Source organism: Narcine bancroftii, chromosome 4 (assembly GCF_036971445.1).
Source record: "Narcine bancroftii isolate sNarBan1 chromosome 4, sNarBan1.hap1, whole genome shotgun sequence".
Classification (NCBI taxonomy): Eukaryota; Metazoa; Chordata; class Chondrichthyes; order Torpediniformes; family Narcinidae; genus Narcine; species Narcine bancroftii.
In genome coordinates this window covers 256,267,451-256,287,436 of record NC_091472.1, presented here as the reverse complement: position 1 = coordinate 256,287,436, position 19,986 = coordinate 256,267,451, and the positions used below count along the sequence as shown (strand labels likewise).

At 39.5% G+C, this 19,986-nt stretch overlaps 1 protein-coding gene and 1 long non-coding RNA gene across 6 annotated transcripts in view; one reads left to right on the top strand and one right to left on the bottom strand.

Annotated features, from left to right (window-relative positions):
- The window catches only part of hspbap1 (hspb associated protein 1), a 171,149-nt gene that overhangs the window by 38,002 nt on the left and 113,161 nt on the right, over positions 1–19,986 (top strand). The window lies entirely within an intron of this gene.
- Positions 10,471–19,757, bottom strand: LOC138761891 (uncharacterized). Of its 2 annotated transcripts, XR_011356573.1 has the most exons (4): positions 19,113–19,757; positions 11,959–12,025; positions 11,560–11,749; positions 10,471–10,532 (listed from the first exon to the last, which is right to left on the bottom strand). It is a non-coding gene; the product is annotated as an uncharacterized lncRNA (long non-coding RNA). The 2 variants fall into 2 exon arrangements; XR_011356572.1 differs by having other exon boundaries at positions 10,471–11,749.

Genomic DNA, 19,986 nt, shown 5'->3' with positions numbered 1-19,986 from the left:
ACTACAATTTTCCCACTCTTTTATTGTTTATATTTTATCCCCACTACAATTTTCCCACTCTTTTATTGTGTATATTTTATCCCCACTTCAATTTTCCCACACTTTTATTTGTGTATATTTTATCCCCACTACAATTTTCCCACACTCTTATTTGTGTATATTTTATCCCCACTTCAATTTTCCCACACTTTTATTTGTGTATATTTTATCCCCACTTCAATTTTCCCACTCTTTTATTGTGTATATTTTATCCCCACTTCAATTTTCCCACACTTTTATTGTGTATATTTTATCCCCACTTCAATTTTCCCACTCTTTTATTGTGTATATTTTATCCCCACTTCAATTTTCCCACACTTTTATTTGTGTATATTTTACCCCCACTACAATTTTCCCACACTTTTATTTGTGTATATTTTATCCCCACTACAATTTTCCCACACTTTTATTTGTGTATATTTTATCCCCACTACAATTTTCCCACACTTTTATTTGTGTATATTTTATCCCCACTTCAATTTTCCCACACTTTTATTGTGTATATTTTATCCCCACTTCAATTTTCCCAATCTTTTATTGTGTATATTTTATCCCCACTTCAATTTTCCCACACTTTTATTGTGTATATTTTATCCCCACTACAATTTTCCCACTCTTTTATTGTGTATATTTTATCCTCACTTCAATTTTCCCACGTTCTTTTATTTGTGTGTGTTTTATCCTGCTACAATTTTCTGATACTGGAGGAGGTTAAAATAGGTTGGCACAACATTATGGGCTGAAGGGCTCATACTGTGCTGTACATAATGCTTCATTATGTTTTAATTCGGCATGATTAATTTTTAAATACAAGGACATAATACATTGATCAGAATTGTAAATATAATAAATTGAATGCAAAGCTGATACCTTTTTAAATCAGTGTTGTTATTTGGAGCAATATCTTTTGTTTCCTTCATGCTCCTGCATACACGCAAGGATGTCATCAACATGTCACTAGTGGGACCTGGCCTACATTTGACCTGTTTGGCCGATTCAAAACGAATTGCCAATGATAACTCTCCCTAGGCGGTTAATTTCTGAGTCGATTTGGACCCTCCTGCCAGATTAGGAGTGTTCACACTGTCAGTAAAGTGCCAGTGTGAAAGAGTAAGTTTGCCTCTATCTTTTTTAGCGCAGTCTTTGGAAAAAAAAATGTATGTGATTTTATTCATTTCTGCTTTGGCACTTGATTTATTATTTCTCCTTATGATATCGTATCAGGATAGTTGACCGTTTTGTTCACTATAATCCTTTTCATCTTGATGGACTTTTGATGTGTTTTATGGCATTAATTTGCTCTTGCAGGAGAAACGGTGCATGAATTACATCAATGCACATTTATTGGCTGATCAAGAGATGATTTGTTTCTCCAAATCAAATTAGAAATTGCTCAGGGCTTGATCTTTTTGGGAAGTTCGTTACATCTCATCAGGTGTAGTTATCTATGGAACTTGGGCTATTGCTGATGACCTCATTAGCTTACTGTGCTATATTCTTTTGGGAGGGCTGACCCATTCAGCTTCCCTTTTTCTTTAATCAACGTAGGATCATCTTAAAGGTGACAACATTCATTGGGATTCTTTTTAAATCCATTTTTGATATTTGCTTTTCACATACTCATTTTCCACATGGTTTGGAAGCCTAAGTGTGAGACATTATATTTCTAGAATATTCCAAGGACTTCATGTTGTATTTCATGCTTCATCTCATATTTTCATACCCTGCAGAAGGATGCAATATGGGCGATGGACTGCCATTTTTGAGAGCAATCCTATCACTTTGCCTCTCCTGCAACTCACCTAGATCAGGGGAATTTATAGTTCTCAAGCCAGTGGCACTCCTTTGGGACGTAGAAGGAAATCTGTCTGGTCAAGGGTAAGATGTGTGAACTCCACACTGACAACCAACTGTATCGAACCTGGAGTTGTGCAGCAGCAGCACTGGTAATACTGCACGGAAAAATAACGTGTTTAAGAACTGACTTGAAAGTGGTGCATAATGGACTAGCTTGTCTCTTAAGATTCATCAACGGTGTGATGCGCTATCGAGCAGAAAGCAGACACAAAACATAAAGTCTGTTCAACAGGCTTTATTCTACATAAACTTCCACAGAGCTGGCTGTGAGTGTGCTGTGCAAGCTCTGAGACTGACCTCGATGGGCCGGATCTAGCTTATATCCAGGATGGTGATTGGCAGCCGACTGGGTGGGGCTTTGTCCATTCAGGTAGGCTGATTGACAGCCAGCCCGGTGTTGCCTTTCTCCTCCAGTGCTCTTCTGCAGGTATACAGGTTTCATCCTGCAGTAGGCTAGTGGTGTATCACCACACACAGGATAGTGCCTGTTATTCTCAAATGACAGCATTTTCCCTCATTCTCATTTGTCCATGATCTGGATTGCTTGGCTGAGCCATTTTAGGGAATATCTAGGAATCAAATATTTTGTGAGTGAGAGTCCCACATAGGTTGGGGATGGACGACAGAGGAGTGAACCAAATGTTTTTAATACAATTCTGTATTTACATCGCCACATTTCCTTGCATTTTTTAGAACAATAGAACCATACAACATGGCCCTTCTGCCCAACTTACACATGCTAACCAATGGTTCATCCCATCTACTTGCATTTGGTCCATATCCTCAACCATTTCTATACATATATCTGTTCAAAAGTCTTTTGAACGTCAAGATCATATCCACTTGTATAGTTTCCTCTGGCAATGAATCCAGATTTATTTAACAGAATTCAAATTCACCAGTATCTCAGTGGCACGTTAATTCATGCCACAGGATCATTCGTCCAGATCTCTGGATTCCAATTCTATTGAAGTAACCATTGTGATATTGTACATCATTGTTTATTTACAAACCTGAATTAAATAGTCTAATGGTGAAGCAGCATCTTTAAAATAATAACTTTAATTTGATTTGATGTTAAGCTTGAAAAAGGATGATTACAAATTTAATAAGGTAAACACTGAAAGATAAAAAATTTAGTATCAACAATTAATGGCATAAAATGCTAGGAAGGGGATTATTTGTTATTTGACAGTGAGGCAATTTGTGTTAGCATTGGAGATCTCTCAAACATAATCTGAATGATGAATTTATTTGACAGGGAGTAACTGCTGTTGTGCCTTTATTATTTAAAAGAAAATTATTAGGTCTTCATTTCATTGCTATTGAGAGAGATTACTGTGCAGAAACTATTTTGTGCACTAAAATCCATAAGCAGTGAATTTTGATTTAACTTACAGACACAACACCATCATAAGCCCTTCCTCTCTATGAGCCCATGCTGTCCTAATACTCATGTGTGATCAATTCACCTACTCACCCTACATGTCTTTAGAACATGGGAAGAAACCAGAGCACACAGGAAACCTACATGGTCACAGAGAATGTACAAACTTCTTATGGAAGCACCAATTCCACCCAATGATGTGTTCAATGATAGTTGAATTGAAGATCTGTTCATTTTCTTTTGGAATTTAATAATGAAGCAATGTTGACCCAATACCAGGAGAATTCCACATTATTTTGCAGAAGGTACCTTGCAATCTGACTTCATGAGGCAGCTGAATCCTTGGTTTCAGATCTGAGCAATGGTGCACCATTCCTTTCATCTTGCAGTGGCCAATCACCATTATGTCTAATACTGTGCAACATTGACTTAAATATACAACTTGATTGTGAGGCAAGGGGGTAAGGAAGTGAGTCAATCATTGTTACCCATCAGATCATGGGTTACCTGTAAATAGCAGAACATAATCCAAGAGGCCCTTTAAAATGGTAATAAATTGAAATCAATAATAAAGATGCAGTCTGACCCTGATAATGTTACATGAGTTTTAAAATGAAATTTGTTCAATATCCTTAGTTGTAAACGATTTTGAGATGAGGTTTAATGAAAATAGTGTTTCTTGAATACAATGATAGTTAATGAGGCAGAATTGGCCTCCAGCAATGGAACATGAGCTGAACAAGTCAGAAAATAGATCTCATTTTCAATGCAGGGTTGGTTGTGCCAGTGAGAGAGGAAAGATGTTGTTTTTGATTTTCAGTGGCAAATGATTATTAATGAATTTTATGCTCACCAATGTGAGCCGTGTAAATGCCAGTGTGATTAATCCTATTTGAATGTCCTTCTCTTGCTTCGAGCATTCTCAAATAGTTGTGGATATTGGTTCAGACCAGGATGTTAATGCTTCTGAGATTCAGTGTTAGAAGTTCCCTATCATTGCCTGTATAAAATCATCACACTTATTAACAAACATTCTGTGAAATCTGCAAATGAGACTGATGCCTTAATGTATATTAATGCAGAATTAAGGGCACAGCTTTATTTGAGAGCTAAATTCTTTTGGGTCTGGTTAAGGCATCCTTAAACTAGTTTCCTGGAACATAGCCTTGAACTGCTATGCCTCTGAGGAAGCGCTCAATATTGAATCCTCAAAATTGGGTGCTAATTTCACATTGTCATTTTGGTATACATCACTCATATTTCTTTTGTCTCCTCAGCCAGTTATTCTGAGCACTGTGCCCATTTCCACAACACTTGGTTGTAACCTTACAAAGGCATTTTTTGACCTTCAACATTTATTGTCCCCACGTTTCCATGTTTTGAAATATTAGAACATGAAAAGTGTCATCTATATTTTGATTCAAAGAAAATTATAATCGTGAACTTTGTTTGGAAGAAAGGCTCGTAAAATTTGTTTGAAAGAACTCAACTTGTTAAAAGACAAGAGACATTTTCGCTGTAAAAATAGAATATTTCAGAAGCCTCTATGAGAACATGTCTGTGAATTGCGTAGTTTAAAATTGAGTCAAAGTCTAAGAAGACTCCTGTGACCTTGGAAAGATAAGATACAACTCTGCTTAGCAGAATCCAGTAGGAAGCCCAGAAGAATGTGCTCTTAAAAAGTTATTATAAACACCTGATAAGAAAGCTTATGTGCAGAACCAAATAAAGACAATTCAGAGAAATTCTCTGAAAGGGACCAAGCAAGATACAAATTTGTTTATAGTTCCCAGAAACCAGGATAAGCCAGGAGAAGACAGGCTGTAGTGTGAAGAACCCAAGATGGACAAGAAGAAGTCTCATCAGGCTAAAGAGCTTAAGCAAACAGCTTCTCTCAAAGAACTGTTCAGTTGTGAGTTGAGCCAGCAAGAGGGGCTGACAATGGTTGGCAGGAGATTGGAGCCAGCCACCATAAAAGAAGCGACTTCAACTACCAAGCAAGCAGAGGACAATATCAAGGGCCTGCAGGCCTCATTAAGTGAGTTAAAGGTTAGTGAAACTGGAAGAGATGAATGTATGTTCTAAAGTCCCATTGGTGCTGTACCAAGTGAAATGCAGAAGATTCAATCAGTGGTATCAGAAAGTTAAGATTTGAATCCTGATGATAGTAGTTCCAAGGTTATGAGCGTAAGAAGAACTTCAAAGTCTTCAAAGGCATCTAAAGCAAATACAGCTTCGCGCGCATCAAGCATATTCGTGTGCATCAAGCATATCAGCTATGGATGCAAAGGCTCAAGCAGACTTCTATTTGTGCACAATGTGAGTGGATGGAGTAAAAGACATGCTTTTGAGGATAAAGAAGCTGAAATCAAGAAACATCAATTGGAGCAAGAAGAGCAACTTAAAAGGTTACAAATGGCTAGTGAAGAACAAAAGAGATTATTGAAGAGAGAAGAGAAAAGACTAGAGCTTGAGAAGACTAGATCCTATGAACATGGCCAAAGTCAAAGTATTAATTAGCTCAGGCTTCTGCAAGATTTATCACTCAAAGTGAAATACCCAAATGCTAAACCTGAACAACAACAAATGGTGGATTTTCCATAAGACAGAGTTTCACCTGATGAACCCTCATTTACAAACATGGGAGTTGATTATTTTGGTCCTTTGCAAGTAAAACGAGGAAGAAGTGTTGAAAAATGATACGGAGCTATTTTTACTTGTTTGACTACAAGAGCAATTCATATTGAAGTAGCGTCATCGCTTGATACAGACTTTTTTAATCATTGTTCTTCGATGTTTTATCGCCAGATGTGGTCAAGTAAAGGAATTGCATTCTGATAATTGATCTAACTTTACAGGAGCTCAACTAGAGTTATGAAAAGCAATTCAAAATTGGAATCAACATCAAATTCATGATGCAATACTTCAGAAAGAAATTAGTTGGATATTTAACCCACCCACCGAATCACATCATGGAGGTGTGTGGGAAAGAATGATTAGATCAATCAAGAAAATTCTTAATTCCATTATGAATAATCAAGTATTCAGTGATGACTATCTTCAGAAAATATTGTGCGAATTCAAAGCTATTTTAAATAGTTGTCTAATAACTAAAATTTATATCAATTCAAATGATATCGAGGCACTTACACCAAAACATCTCTTCTTAAATTTAAACCTTTAATGCCTGTGGGTCAATTTCAGAAAGAAGATTTTTATGTGAGACGCAGATAGATTTATTTTAGAAAAGCTGGATTAAAGAATATCTTTCATTATTACAAAAATGGTCTAAAGCTAAATGCAATTTTATATGCGGAGATGTAATTACCATGGACGGTTCTGCACCAAGAAGTTCTTGGGTTGCTGGGGAAAATCATGGACACAGTTCTGGATAAGAAAGGTTTTGTTCAGCCAAGACTGGTTACTTAAATCGGCCTATTACTAAAATCTGTTTTTTACAAGAAACAAATTTTTGATTTCTAATTTTATACTTATCATATTTACTTTTTTATCTGTAATAGTAATTATTATATTAGTCATTAATGTCTATTATAATAATTAGGGGCCGGAATGCAAGTATCTAATTGATTCTTAGTTAATTTTGTGCCTATTTCTTTAAAAAAGACTATTACCATAGTGACTGTGATGTAATATGTCATAATATCCATGCAGACTTAGAGCTTGCATCTCATTCTTTGACAAACTATGAAGGAGATGTGAGCTTGAGATTTTATTTGAATTCATCTCATTTCTTCTTGTATCTTTTTAAAGTTGAACACCATTGTATCTTTAAATATACCTAAATGCTTTGTTTATTCATCATTATGAAAATCTTAATTTGAAGTTATGCAAAATGTTTTTCCTTTTTTTCAGTGAATTAAAGCTACATAAAGCTGCATCTACAAAATTTGGTTTATTGGATTAATAAGATAGTAATTCGAAATATCGTCCCCATGTTTCCTTGAAGATATGTTTTGAAATTAGGAAATATTAGAACCTGGAAAGTGTTGTGTATATTCACTCTTTTAATGTACATCCAGTTAGGTTTCATTATTTTCTCCTCCATATAGTTAGGACATCAAAATTTTACAGTTGGTGATGTATCTGTCACTGTCCTGTTCTTCCAATTCTGCTTGATTGCTGTTTCAGTTATGTAGTTTTAAAATTCTTCTGCTAGTTTTCGAAGTTGTCCACAGTCTGACGCATTTCCATTTCTCTCCTACCCGCTCAATGAAGGTCTCTGTGGTTCACCAAATCCAGCATTTGGTCAATTCCAAACCCTTGAAAATTCCTTCAAAATATCTGCCTCCCTTTCCTTCATTATGATTCTCCTCAAAACATACCTTATACCACTTTTAGTTATCAACTAATGCAGTGGTTTATCATTTGATTAAACTCGTTGGAGCTATATTTAAGACACAATGAAAATGAAAGTTGCTATTATTCCTTCATTTGGTATTTTCACATGCAGCATTGACTGATAGTTTTTTTTAAAAAAGTGTTGGATTTTTTGTTAACCAGTGGCAGATTGATTATTAGACTGAGTAGGCTGAAGCTAAGGGGTGCAGAAGGTAAGGCAACTCGTTATAACCACTGGTACACTAGTATAACCACTTGTCAATGTGGGCTCATGTTAGTCCTGGGTCCACCCGTCAATCAAGGTTCACGGACGTACCGCATTCACCTGTCAATTAGCAGCAGGGTCTCGGTCCCATCTATCAATTCGGGCTCCGCTGGTCCCAATGCCACCTGTCAATCAATGCACATGTTTGTATGCGCACTCAAGCCTGAGGTCTGCCTCCTGCAGCAGAGCTTAGCTCATGCAGCGTTACTCACGGAAGGTTTACTTTTTTTAAAAACAAATTCTCCCATCTCCTGTGTTATCTTGTATCAAGAATTTTTTTTAGATTTTATTTATCCTTTTGCAACTAACAGACTTTTCAAATTATTCTGTGCTAGCAGATGGCTTCTGTAAGGTAAAAAGAAACACAAGCTGAAGTCGCTATAATTGTAGTAAAAACACCAAAATGCTGGAGGGAAACAGCTGGTTTATTTAGCATCTATAGGTTGAAGTTTTTCCTTCCCTCCTCCAAACAAACATAAACTGGTGTATTCCCTGCACATACTCGACAGGTAAATTTAAAATATATGACAGCATCACAGCAAGGTTATAAAATTTTGAGAAGCAGTGATATGGTGGACAATCAATCTTTTCCATGGCGTAAAAGTGTCACACACAAGGGTACACCATTTAAGGTGAGGGGAGGGTTTAAGAGAGATGTGCAGGAAATCTGCAGGGTGCAGTGGTGGAAGCAGATACAATTATAGCATTTGCACAACTTCTAGATGGACACATTATGCGATAGAGGAATATCTATCAGGGGCAAGAGGCATAGTTTTAATTTGACTGGATATAATGCTTGTTACTGACAGGAGGTGCAATGGGTCTGTCCCTGACCCATGTGGCTTTAAGTTCCATGTCCTGTGAATAACTCCCTGCAGCATTCTCGGTGTATTAATTTGACAACACACCAGCAAAATTTGTGCAGGAATGAAACGAAACCTGCAGAGGATGGAAATCCTCAGCAGGTCAGAAATATAAAAGGAATAATAAAGTTAATGCCTCAGGTCAATGTCCTTGTTCTAACGAGATTTTGTGATGTAAAGGATGAATTGTTTCCTTTGTGACAGAATATTTAGGAATATTTTTGGGAGATAAATTTGAATAGATAGAGTAGGTTACATACACACACTTTAAAACAAATCTTATTTGAAAATACTGGAGAATTCATATTATGAGTGACTTTACAGAAACTGGAAATAAATGGACTATTGTCTTTAAAGCAACAAGCAGGAGACATGATGTCTATTGATAGCTCTTTGCAGAGTTTTGGAGTGATCACAGAAAGGTCACTAATGGGTTCTTGTTTACCTAAAAACAACAGAAGAACCAGAAGACTGACTTCTATTGTTTGCTGGAGAAGATCTGGTGTTTTTTGCACAGGCTTTCTGGCAGTTTTAGAGTCTCACTCTCTCAGAGAGAGAGGGAGACTGAACAGTGGCAGCCAGGAGAAGCTGTTGGAACTGAAACAGAAGCTCCAGAGTGGAGGATGGCCTACTCTTGTGTATCATGCAAGAGGAGAAAATGAGCTGTCTAGTGTTTCTCTTGGAATAAGGGAAACAGAAAGGAACTCTGTGGTAACCTGAAAGAAAGAGGTTATTATCTGGTGAACCCTGATTGGGCAAGTTCATCAGCAAGACATTAAGGTGACTAATGATGGTACCTCAGTTGTGGAAATCCTGGAACCACACATCTCTCTGCAAACCTACAAGAGCCTTCCTGAGCGGTAACCATTTACCTTTCAAACACCAAAGCCTGGTGAACTTCATGCATGTTAAATTCTGTCCACAGTATATGAATTGCCTGCAACCAGTGAACTTGGAAGAATGAGAAGTGAGATTGGACTGTGAACCAAATAACTTTTCTAAACTTAATACACATTATATACACATGCGCTTAGAATTAGAAGGGGATTAAATTAGGTAAAGTAAGTTAATAAAAATATAGTTAAGTTAAAGTTTGATTCTGTTTTGATGTTTAAAGATCATTAAAAGTAATTTTGTTAAGTAACCATTTGTCGTGGTGAATGTCTATTGCTGCTGGGTTTTGGGGTCCTTTGGGCTCGTAACACTTTCTCATGAACGTTGTCAACCATAGGAACCGGGGAGAGGGGAGAGGGGAGGGGGGAATCCGGAACCTGAATCCAATCAATGATCCATCCCTGAAGTTTCATTCTGATCTCAACTGAAGGGATAAATGGCTCAGTGACCGCAACAATTTGCACGAAGCATTTTATTGGTTATTGAATTAAATATCAGTTACAGCAGAAAATTGAATCAATAGAACAGGGTTTGAAGCATTTTGTAGACACGGTAGGGTTCTATTGATGCAGAAATGAGGAAGGAAAGAACCAAAATACTGAGATGAGTGATGGGCACGTGTTGGAAATTGGATTCTAGAAACTTGGATGTTTCTTGAAGCAATGCAACATTGTTATTTTAAATCCATCATCATTGAGTCAATGGTTTCATTATAAGAGACTTTAATTCTGTGCAATTATAAATATTCCAAAACAGGATGATGGATGATGAAGATTTGAATAAAAAAAGATGCCTGACAGTCAGAGTCATCTGGGAGGCATAATTTAATCTCAGCAGCCAAGTTATGAGGGTCCGATGCATGGCATCCCTGCAACCAACAATGGTGATGTGGTTATACTCATGACACCAACTCACATGGCTGCTCGCAATGGAATTCCATCTCAACCACAAACTTCAAAATGTTAACAATCCAATTTATTCCATACACAAACAAAGAGTGAAACCCCACATCTGCAGAAGTTTTGTTTGAGCAGCAGTTAAAATTTTTGCGTGTATTGCCCAAAAGCTAATAAATGGAACAATTTCACTTTATTGTATTCAATGAAGGGTGGGGGTCAGGGGCCAAAGTTGGGGGGTCTTACTAAAACTCAGCCTAGTTATTCTGTCACTGGGGTTAATATGGAAAGTGAGTTTGAAAAGTGTCTACTGTGGGAAATGGCTAATCCATTTAAATCAATCTCGTTTTATAAGCCCTTTTCTGTGCTGTTTGTAGTTTTCTGGAAAGGAAACTGAAATGTATTTTTTCTAAAGTCCTTTATTTTTCTCTTTTAACTATGCATAACACATTTTAACTTTCCCCTTTCTGAATATTAAGTATTCTATTAATGCATTAATGCTCTGCCATTTAATAACCTGCTCCAGTGACTAAAGAGCATTAATTTATGATTTTATTTGGTGGTGAGAATTCAAGATGCGTGGCAGGCTAATATATATCAGAAAAAAGATAATAGCTTTACAATGTGAAAGAATAGTGGTTTCCATACCATTGGGAGCTCCTACTATTAGTAGGAGAGGCTAAGTGTATATCTACAGAGCAAACTGTTTCATTGAGTGGATGGCTAGGGCCAGTCTCTGGAACAATTCCTGAGAGATGATGGAATCAGTTTATATTGATCAATTCAAATTACCAGTATGTATTTCTTTCAGAAAATAACACAATGGATGAGTAAGTTAAGATAAAAGAATAGCATGGTTGGAAGGAGTGGGTTGTGCCTTCAAGAACAATTCTCCAAAACACATCCTTCTTCATGTCCGAGTGTATAAAAGATTAGCTGATGAAGATTGCTTGCAATTATTAATCAACTTGATGACTGTTGACCATGATGTTCTTTTACCTTCAATCCTGCACACTTCTAGTCTCATTGATGGTAACCAAGAAGCTACTGGTGTATTATAAAAATGCATCTGATGAACTAATGCCCCTGCGGAAGTATATTTATCATCCTTGCATAGTCTGGTCTCCGGATCCTCTAATGTGCTCGACATAAATTAGGGATGGACGTCATTTCCAGTGAAGTCTGCATCCTGTGAAGGAAAAAAAAGAAAAAATGCATTTTGTAATATATGGTGCCCTCCATAATGTTTAAGACAAATACATTTTTTCCCTTTATTTGTCCCTGTGCTTCACAGTTTTAAATTTGTAATCAAACAATTCACGTCATTAAAATGCACATTCTAGCATTTATTCAAACAGTTGATTTTGGTAATCCTAAAGTATGGGTGATGTCTCTTACTGTTTTATTCTTGTTTCTTAGCCTCAGAATAGCTTCTTTGATTTTCATTTGCACAATTCTGGTCCTCCTGTTGAAAAATGGCAACTACTAACTCCAAAGGTGATCAAAAGCTTAGAAGCAAGCCTAGCACTTTTATTCCTGCTCCAATTAAGCTATTAAATCATACCTGAGTAATCACAAACACCTGTGAAGCCAAATGTTCCAAACATTATTATGTCCTGAAATGGGGAAACTATGTATAGAAAGTGCTGTAATTTCTACATGGTGTTAGGTCTGCTTTGTTCATGAATGAGTGAGACAAACACCAGGCTGAGTCGAAATCAGGGTTCTTTGTTCTTTATTACCGGATTGTAACACTTGCGACTAACAAGTTAGTCGGAGAATGCATTCTGCCGTTATCAGCAAAATGGTGATTTTTTATACCCTTGGATACATGTTTAGAACATCATCATATCATTACTTGTCCAATGACTAAAACTGTTGCTATCCTTTCCCTGCTAGCTTCCTGCCTCTCAATCCATCAATGTCTCTCTTATCTTGTAAGTACAAGGATGCATTCTGTTACTCCTTAGTACTGGGTGACTCCTTCTCCGGTCCCATCTCATGATGTTTTACCTAACAGGAGTACAAGGACACCTCCCCTTCTTGTTACTGCCCTGTACAGGGTAACTCCCTACACATTCCCATCTCATGATGTTTTACCTTACAATCCCTCCTTTGTCCTCTTTAGAGGACAATCTCGCCCTGACTATGCTACCACCGCGTTACATTATTTCGCCTATTATTGCCAAGCTCTATACGGGTTCTGTTCACAGGGTAGTTCGGCTGGTGGGCGAGGGTTCCCCCAACCCTCCTTTGCGTACACCCCCCATCCGTCACCCCGATCCCATTGCCCGTTTACAAGTTTCATCCCATTTGCCCCCAAGCAAAAAACTAGCTAACCCCCCGTACATTAGTAAATTCCCAAGTTAACATATGGTCTACAATCTAATTCATAATACTTGTTCTACAATCTGATTAATAATGTTTGTGTTACAATCAATGTTATAATATTTGGGTTACAAGCAAGGTTAAAATTATATGTGTAACAATCTAATTCACAATCCCTCCTTCCCATCACATTCCCCTTCAGACTCCAGATCGATCTCAGCAACTTTCTCCGTCTCCTGTAATGTGAGATAGTCTTGCTCCACAGCCTGCACAGCTTGATATTTCGGAGGCAGTTCATCACGGTCAGCAAGGGCTGTCTCTATGGTCCTCGTGACCAGCGTTCGAATGCATGGAATACAACAACAGCCACAAGTGATAAAAATTGATACAGAAATGAACAAACCCAGCAAAAGTTGTCCTAACAATGTGCTCCATCTCCCAAACACTCCCTGTAACCAGGATAAAACAGGATTGGAGACTCCAGACTGGGCTTTTAATTCTTTCGCCAATGCCTTAAGTTTCGTTAACCCCTTAGTGAGTGATCCATCTGGCCCTGTGTTATTAGAGATAGAAGTGCAGCATAGATCTCCAAACATAGCACACACTCCACCTTTCTCTGCCAGGACCATATCAATCGCTATCCTATTCTGAAGTGTCATAAGGGAAGTTTCTGACAGTTGTTGATGTATTGCCTCAACAACGTCCCTGGTCAAATTTGCAAGGCGCTGGACATTATAGTGAATAAGGTTGATCCTATTAACATTCTTATTTACAGTGATGGGAAAAATTGCACTAAAAACAGGAAAGCTTTCAAACCCAGCTGCAATCTCATCGGCTAATTTAAATTCGTCCGGAATATTCCGGGCTTGGCCAATGGCATCAATCCATACCCCATCAGGGTTCCTTCCTCCCGGCCCCAAGAGTCCAACACTCCTCCTTTTTCTCCACAGCCAACTCTCTGTGTGGCGCAATTCTAGGGAATCCTCGTCTCCCTCCTGCATTTTGACAATCAGCACTGGCGCATTAAGGGTTACTAGAGCACACCGACCATCCCAGTTAGCAGGGAGCCAGTTGTACAGCACTCTTCCTCCACAAAACTCATCTGTGTAGTCATTCAATCTGCTACAAGTCTCCTTAGTTTCAGATTCATTTTTTTGTTATGGGACCTCAAAATCATCCCCTGTATATGTTCATGATAACCAGTAACCTGTTTGGCTGCCCTGTCAGGCACCCATGTGGCGTTTTCCCTGCTAATAGTAGGTCGTCTACATACTGAATCAGTGTAACATCTTCCGGGAGCTTTAATTTCATTAGGATTTCGCTAAGGGCCTGATTGAACAGTCCTGGACTGTCCTTATAACCCTGAGGTAATCTAGTGTATGTGTACCGATGTGCTTGGTAAGTGAAAGTTAACCAGTCTTGCCATTCCTCAGCTAAATTCAAGCAGAAGAATGCGTTTGCCAGATCAATGACAGTATAGTATTCGTGCTCCGGACTCAGAGCCCTAAGTGCTACATATGGGTCTGGGACTGGTCTCCCGATGGTCTTGGTAGCCAAGTTAATTTCCCGGAGGTCGTGTACCATCCTCCAGTCTTTTCTACCCTGTTTGGGAACAGGCATGATGGGCGTGTTCCACATACTGTCAGGTGCCGCCCTTAAAACCCCTGACTCCATTAACCCTTCTATCGTTCCTTTAATACCCTCCTCCTGACTGGGCGACAAGCGGTATTGTTTTCTCCATATTGGTTTCTGCCCGGGGTTGGCCAATTCTAGAAATACCTCTCCTTTTATTACTCCCACATCATAGGGCCCCGTTGTCCATATATGTGGACTCAGATTAGAAAGATATTTGTCTGAGTCTCTGTGATCAATATTTTCTCCTTCTATGGCTCGGTCTCTTTCTACTTTCTCATTCACTACCTGGTCCCATGCTTCAATATTCAGTCTGACAAGTTTTCCTCCCTCCGAGGTGGAATATCCCGGGATTTCTGTCTGCCTGTATTCACACCCTATCGCTTCCTTTACCATCGGACCCAGCTGTCGAGCGTGATGATCTTTGTCAATACCCAAGGTCACATGAGGCACACTTTCTACTCCTAAGCAAAACCACTCCATTTGTTCTTCTGTCATGACAACCATAGCAGCTATTCCCTCCTTACCTACAAAGATAAATGGACAATGTATCGTTTCTGTCTTCCCTTCTTTTAGAGAGTCCCACCTCTCCTCATATTCCTGGTCCGGGTGGATGGTGTAGTTTAATGTAACATGCATAGGATCTAGTGGATAATGGTAATCCCCATACCGAGGAATACTGGCCCTCCACTCAAAAAACTGTTTAATCAGCCCTGGGCCTGGTTCATCATACAGTAGCCGACTCCAGAAAATACTTCTGAAGCGTTAGATGGGGTCATTACTATAAACTGTCCTCCCCTTCTTATTGTATCCCCTGGGTATGTTAACCGAAGGCCCTTCTCAGAACATTGTATGGTTATTCCTAGTTTGGTAAGAATGTCCCTTGCTAATAAATTAATGGGGCAACTTGGCACAACCAGGACAGGCGTTTTAACCCTTTGTCGTCCAAATGTCATGTCGATGTTATCTGTATAGGGCTGTGTTTCCCTTATCCCGGAGAATCCTATTGTAGATAATGTTTTGCCCGAAAATGTGCTCCCTGGGGGTTTTTTAATCACTGTTGTAACTGCTGCCCCTGTGTCAACCATAAATTCAATTTTTTCTCCATTTACCGTCCCCCAAATTTTTGGTGGCTCCCAGGGAGGCGTGATTTTTGATTCTCCAGGGCACCTTCAATAATCAAATTCAGCACCTTCCTCAATATAGTCATTACACTGAGGTGCCTGGACTTGTTGATCACTCTGCCACCCCCCGATTCTCTGGGGCCCATCAATATGTCCACCCCTACCCCTTGCTTGTCCTCTTAAGTTTCCTCCTCTTCCCCGATAGCCTCTCATAGAGGGTAATCTTTTTCCCCTTGCTCTCCCAGCCTCCGGACAGTTCCGCTGGTAGTGTCCAGGATTTTGGCAGTACCAGCATACTGCATGTTCCCCTCTATACATTGTACCTAGCTGTCTTTCCCAACCATTTCTTACTTGGGGTCCCGGATTTATCACTGGCCCCATGACCTGTGGGACTATCTGTTGGGCCGCTAATTTAACCCCTATATGTTCTATGGCTCTCACCAATTTATCGGTTGTCTTGTCCACCTCCTTCTGGGACGCACTTTCTGACTTAGCATGCTCTGATTGACGATGTCGTTTGATTGCATGTGTCAGGTGTCTTTTCCACAAATCCTCTGACATTGTCTCTAATCCCACAATGTCCCTTAATTTTGCTTGAACCGTAGCAGGTAGTCCGTTTATTATCCCATTACGAAAGTGAGCCCTTCCTAAGGGGCTGTGGTCGGGTCTTTCTCCAGTCCCTGTTTCCCATAAGTCCCATGCTCGAGTGAAATACTCGTCTGCAGTCTCTCCTTCCTTTAGTTGAAGGGTTACCAAGGCATCCAAACTATAGGGTGTAGGAAATGTTTCTCTAAGTGCTTCCCAAAATTTATTCCAAAGTGGGTTAAATTCTATTTCATCCCCCAATTTACTGCTTCTTACAATTTTCTCTATTTGCTTCAGGGCCCCTTCTGCCTTTAATTTTATCATGATAGTTCTGACATCTGCGAGTGCTAATTGTTCTTGGCAGGTTTCTCGCTCAAAACAAGAAATCCATGGACTAGCCCCATTACTCAACGGAGGTAGTTTTTTCATTAAACTCTCTAAGTCCATTCGTGACCAGGGTACATATTTTTGAGTTCCCCGTCCCGTGATCAGTAATGGGCATTGATATCTCAATTTTGGGGATTTCTGCTCCTTCTTTACTCTTGGCATGCATTTATTTATCCCACCTTGTTCTGACTCTTCTTTGTCACTGTCACTGTCCCTATCAGTTTCCAATGTCTCAGGGTCAAAGGTATATTGGTCACGTTCATCTCTAAGATAATCTTTTCGGCCATAGTTTAGTTGTTTCACATCTTTCTCTTTTGTTCTAACTATGTCCAGGTAGGCATGTCTATTTTTCTCCCTCCCGAGTCTTTTCCTTCTACTTTCCTCCCATGGTGGATCGTATCTCGTTTCCTCATCTGTACTACACTTTTCGTCCTTTACTCCTATTACCATTCCTTCAGCTTTAATTTCTCCTGACAGTGTTGTAGTTATCTTTTCCACTTCCTTCAATACACCTACCATTAATTCTTTTTGATCCTCACTGATCTGCCCCAGCACATTAATATCTCTGTTTAAGTTTTTAATGTTATCCTGAACCTTTTTCATGTTCCATTTCTGTATCTCTAACTCCTTTTCTATTTTCTTGGACTCCAGAGGGGTCTCTACATCTATTACTCCCCCTTCTATTTTTATTAAAGGGGCCTGTACCTCGTCTGATGTGTCCCTATTCCCGTGGTTCTTGTCACACCCCAGTGTCTCAATATCTGAATATAAGGGACGTGACTCCAGTGTCCCATCTGGGGTGCCAGAGAGAGAGAGAGAGAGAGCATAGCGAGAGAAAGAGATAGAGAGGCAGATACACAGAGCACAAGAGATAGAGAGAGAAAATGCCTTGCACTGGCCCCACTGGGAGAAAAGTCTTCAGATTAACACTTTCGTTTCAAAGGTTTTAAAAGGTTCTCATCCTGTGATCACTGGTCTGGATCAGATTGGGTCTCCCACCACTGGGAACTATCACTCCTTCCTTCCCTCCCACCTCGAGTGAGCTACACGTCAGCCCACAATGTCTGCCCTGATCCCGCAATGGTGTGGGTGCGGGAAAAAGGGAGGGAGAGAGGATAAAACAGGATCCCATTTGATGCGGAGCTGGAATTGTGGGCACAAAATTAAAACCAAATTGTATTTCTCTGCCCTGCCCAACCTGGGGATTTCAGGGCAGCACCACCACAGATTGGGATTGGGAGGGGGAGTGGGTGAGAGAGGAGGGGGGGGGGAGAAGAGAGAGAGGGGGAGAGAAGAGAGAGGGGGGAGGGTGAAAGGAGGGAGGGAGAGAGCAAACCCGGACACTTCGTGGCTGGAAACTGGAAACAGGCACTTTTCCTTTCCCTTCTGTGTTTTGTTTCTTCCAGCTTATCTAAGCCTCTACGTTTTAAAATTTTTTTTTCCTCACCTGTCAGGAACATCTCAGTGCCCCCGGGTAACCAACCCCTCTTCCTCCAGCGGTCTACACATTTTCGGAGCATTTTTTGTTTTTCCAATGCCGCATTACTGGTATTTCGCTCCTCTAATTCCTGATTAATTTCCTTAATAACTTGGTCAAAAGTCTTAGCAGGCAACTGTACAGCCATAGCTGCGGGACCGCTTTCTAATGCCTGTTTTAATTTAGGTTTTTGTCCGTTTAGGGGATCTATGTCAACGAAAATTGCTTTTAAAAATGTCTCCTTGCAAGCTGGATGACTAATATCTTTTAAAAGAACAGTCTCTAAGTCTTGTCCTCCAATTGACTTCAGACTGTCCTGTATACTCTGATTGCTCGTTTTCCACTCTCTGTTTTCCCAAAGGGGTCTGAAAGTTAAATTACAACTAGAAAACCAAATATTTGGGCTATACTTTTGTCCTGTTTCCCTGTACCAATCTATGAATTTACGTAACTTTATCTCCTTGGTGATGTTGGGAATACCCTCATTTAACTTATCAAAAGTATTTCGAATAAACTGGGTGTCTCTTAGGAGTTTGTCAACTTTTTCATTAATATCTCCTACCTGATCCGGACACAGCTGTCGCAGCCTTCTGTCGTCGTTCTTGTTCACCAGGCAGGCGTCCCTGAGTACTTTTTTTTGTTGTCTCAAGGTCTCTAGTGTCTGCTGTGGTATTCCACCACGGCGAATTGGGGAAATAAATTCTTAACTTCTCAAGTGTACAGACATTATCATACCTACCGGACATTTATAAGTCAGTCTCTCAGATACAATTGAGGCCAATAAGCCTGAACCTTTGTTTTCTTTCAAAGCCCAACCTTCACGTGGGAGATTTCTCCTCTTAATAACCAGTTTAGGGCAGAAAACTCAGGTCCTCAATTGTTTATAGACCACCTTCTCACTCTATTGGACTTTGCAACGACACAATAAAGACTTTTAAACTCTAGTAGTTTCTTGCGAAGCACTTAATAAATGTCATTCAAACACCTTAAGGACTTTTATCTTGTCTGTAATCACTTACGTGTTACAATCCTGGCATGCGACCTTCAATTGTGGTCGTCTAATTTGTCCGATCTCCAGTTCTTACTGACAATCATAAAGATTTTAAAAAAAAGAGAATTTTGTTAAAACAGGCTTCTCTGGACCTTTTTATCAGCCGGCTGAGATGATTGTCAGAAAAAACAGAAACCGTCGTCCAGTGTTCACTCACCCATCACGTCGGGGTCACCAAATTGTTAGGTCTGCTTTGTTCATGAATGAGTGAGACAAACACCAGGCTGAGTCGAAATCAGGGTTCTTTGTTCTTTATTACCGGATTGTAACACTTGCGACTAACAAGTTAGTCGGAGAATGCATTCTGCCGTTATCAGCAAAATGGTGATTTTTTATACCCTTGGATACATGTTTAGAACATCATCATATCATTACTTGTCCAATGACTAAAACTGTTGCTATCCTTTCCCTGCTAGCTTCCTGCCTCTCAATCCATCAATGTCTCTCTTATCTTGTAAGTACAAGGATGCATTCTGTTACTCCTTAGTACTGGGTGACTCCTTCTCCGGTCCCATCTCATGATGTTTTACCTAACAGGAGTACAAGGACACCTCCCCTTCTTGTTACTGCCCTGTACAGGGTAACTCCCTACACATTCCCATCTCATGATGTTTTACCTTACAATGGTCAGACCAAAATGTATACAAATAACCTTGAATAAAATCTAGAATGTATGCTTTAATCGCATGTGAATTGTTTGTTTACAAATTTAAAACTGTGGAGCACAGGAGCAAATAAAGGAAAAAAATGTCCTTGTTCCAAACATTATGGAGGGCACTGAGCCAGGGTGAACAAGTGTATGAATTTCATTCTGTACACAGTTTAGTTGATTTAAATATGTT